The following is a 3,048-nucleotide window of genomic DNA, read 5'->3' as shown; positions in this document are numbered from 1 at the left end:
ACTTCCAGCAGCTTCACATGTTGTCCCCAAGTGTCAGAATATAGCACCACATCATCTAAGTAGCATTCACAATTAGGCACGTCACCCAAAACTATGTTCATGAGTCGTTGGAATGTTGCGGGTGCATTTCGTAAACCGAAAGCCATAACGGTGGGTGTATTGTAAAAACTTGTCAGGGGTAGCAAAAGCAGAAATGTCTGAGGCACGTGGAGTAAGGGGAACTTGCCAGTATCCTTTTAAGAGGTCGAGTTTACTAACGAATTTGGCAACGCCAATACGATCTATTAAGTCTTCCATTCGTGGAAGTGGGTATGAATCTGGAGTGGTGACGGCATTAACCTTATGAAAGTCAGTGCAAAACCTCTACGTATTATCTGGCTTTGGTACCAGAAGGCAAGGGGAGCACCATGGGCTGCTGCTGGGAACCGCAAAACCATTTTCAAGCAAATAATCTGTTTCTTTGTTCAAAACAGAACGTTTGTATGGGTTTACACGATACGGATGCTGTCGAATAGGTTTGTGTCCACAAATATCGATATCGTGCTGCAATACAGAAGTGCGAGACGGAACGTCCGAGAAAAGCGAAGGAAACATATTGATTACATGTGTAATATCTGACTGAGCGGCCAAAGGTAAATATGAAAGTTTTTCCGAGAGATGTTGTAAAGCCTCTGAATTTGGTAATCGAGCACAAGGTAAACTATTTCGGCCCAAACATAGATTGTCGCTTTCAGGTGAGTAATCCATAATGGAGACTGTGGCTACAGCAGATTCTAAAGTAGGAGCGTGAGATGAGGCAGAAGAGGAGGGCACATTAACACAACGATCATGGTATGGTTTCAAACGGTTAATATGACACACACGAGTCTTCCGACGGCGATTTGGAGTAGCAAGTACGTAGTTTGTGGGGGACAACTTCTCTATTATTTCATAGGGGCCTGAAAATCGTGTCTGGAGAGAAGAACCAACAGGTAACAGAGCGAGAGCCTTATCTCCAACATTTAAAGAGCGACTAACAGCTTGGTGATCAAAACGAGTTTTCATGTTTTTCTGGGAGGTATCCAAATTTTTTCTGGCCAAGCTACGTGCGGATTTTAAGCGTTCACGAAGTCTCGAAACGAAATTTAACACATTATCTTTCTTAGATATCGAGGGGGGAGACAACCACTGCTCATATAACAGTTTGAGCGGATCACGAACCGAACGTCCAAAAAGCAAGGCATTTGGGCTGAACCCAGTAGACTCCTGTACTGTGTCGCGGATAGCAAACAGGAGCAAGGGGACACCTTCATCCCATTCTTTATCATGATCAAAACAGTATGTTCTCAGCATATTTTTAAAAGTTTGATAAAAACGCTCAAGAGCACCTTGGGACTCAGGGTGATACGCACTAGACACAACGTGTTTAATGTTTAATTCTTGCACAACCTGAGAAAAAAGTTTAGACATGAAGTTAGTACCTTGGTCAGACTGAATATATTTTGGTAAGCCAAAGGTAGTACAAAATTTAATCAATGCTTTAATTACAGATCGTGATTTCAAGGTGCGTAATGGAATGGCCTCAGGGAAACGAGTAGCAGCACACAAGTGTCAGAAGGTAACAATTTCCCTAAAATTCTGTCGATAAGCCTCGGGGACCAGCTCATAAGCTCTAAGAATAGTGGTTTTAACAACATCATAATCCAAACTCTGTTCTAATGAGAGGGTAGAACAAACGTCTTGGGCTTTCCCCACTAATTTACATTGTAACAACAATGACCATAGGTCTTTGGGCCAATTAAGCGTGGTGGCAATACGCTCAAAAATAGTGAAATAGGCATCAACTTCATTCTCCCTAAATACGGGAACAAGACTGATTTGCCGAGTAACATCAAATTGTTCTGAGTTACTTACGACTGTAGAGCGGGTTGGAGAGTGTACTGAAGAGCGGGGCATGGGTACCGGGGAAGCAATCGCTGTCTGACCACCAGAGTGAGCTCTGATTGCAGTGCTCCGAGGGAGGGGGACAGGCCTGAAGCCCGCCAAACTTAACTTGGTCATCTCCCGATCGGCGTCAATCTGTAACGCTCGCAGACGAAGAGATTCCGCTTCACGCTCTTGAATTTTAATTTCCAACTCCAACTCCTTCAGCCGGATGGCTAGGCGGGGATCTAATCCAGGAGACGGGGAACTGCTGGGATCCATGCACGGCCGAGCGTCTGGGACGTCGGCGACCTCCGCCGCTTCCGCACCCAGAACAGCACTTGAAGCAACACCCAGGGAAGTGTCCCTTTCTGGTAAGATCCCCTTACCAATGAGTTCAATTTCCAAAACACGCTTTATGTGATATTTTGGAGCAGAACGAGAAACATTAATAGAAAAAAAATCAGCCACCAAAAGCAGGTCGTCTTTTCGACACAAATCAAAACTTTCTAAGGAAGGCTCGAGTGCAAACGCAACTAAGTCAAATTTAGCCATTCCAACCACTACCGTCCGCCCACCCACAAAAGAGAAAACCACCAGCCAGAACAAGAAAAGAAAAGGGACGAGCCCCCAAAATGTTACGACCTGGTCTAGGTCAGACCGCAACACAAAACAAATGAAATAACAAAACAAATGAGTGTGAGGAGTGCAAAAAAAACTACAACTTAGGACAGTTTTTTGTGAAATGTATTGATGTGATTGATACAGTTAGTGACCAGAAAAATGACTTCAGGAGTGACCCAGGCCAAAACAACAAACAAACCCCACACTAACTACCTTTAGGTACACTAACTAACCTGTGAAAGACGACAAAAACAAAGACAATGTGCTAACCTTACTCCCTTGCTGTGTATAAACAGAGACAAACCCCAGTTCCCAAAACAAAACGGCAGCCACTCCCTACAACTGGTACACGTTTACAAACAGGTACAATAGACAGGCAACACTCACAAAAACATTCAACAATTTACAATTCAAAACACGAACCGAGTACAACAGCGCAAAAGGTAAACAATTTAGTGAGGAACCATTCCTGCCGGGTATGACGTAACTCTCTCATTTATAGCTGATGGTTGAAGCCAAACC

This window comes from Hoplias malabaricus, chromosome 9, assembly GCF_029633855.1.
Source record: "Hoplias malabaricus isolate fHopMal1 chromosome 9, fHopMal1.hap1, whole genome shotgun sequence".
In the NCBI taxonomy this organism is placed as follows: Eukaryota; Metazoa; Chordata; class Actinopteri; order Characiformes; family Erythrinidae; genus Hoplias; species Hoplias malabaricus.
This window is presented reverse-complemented; position numbering follows the sequence as displayed.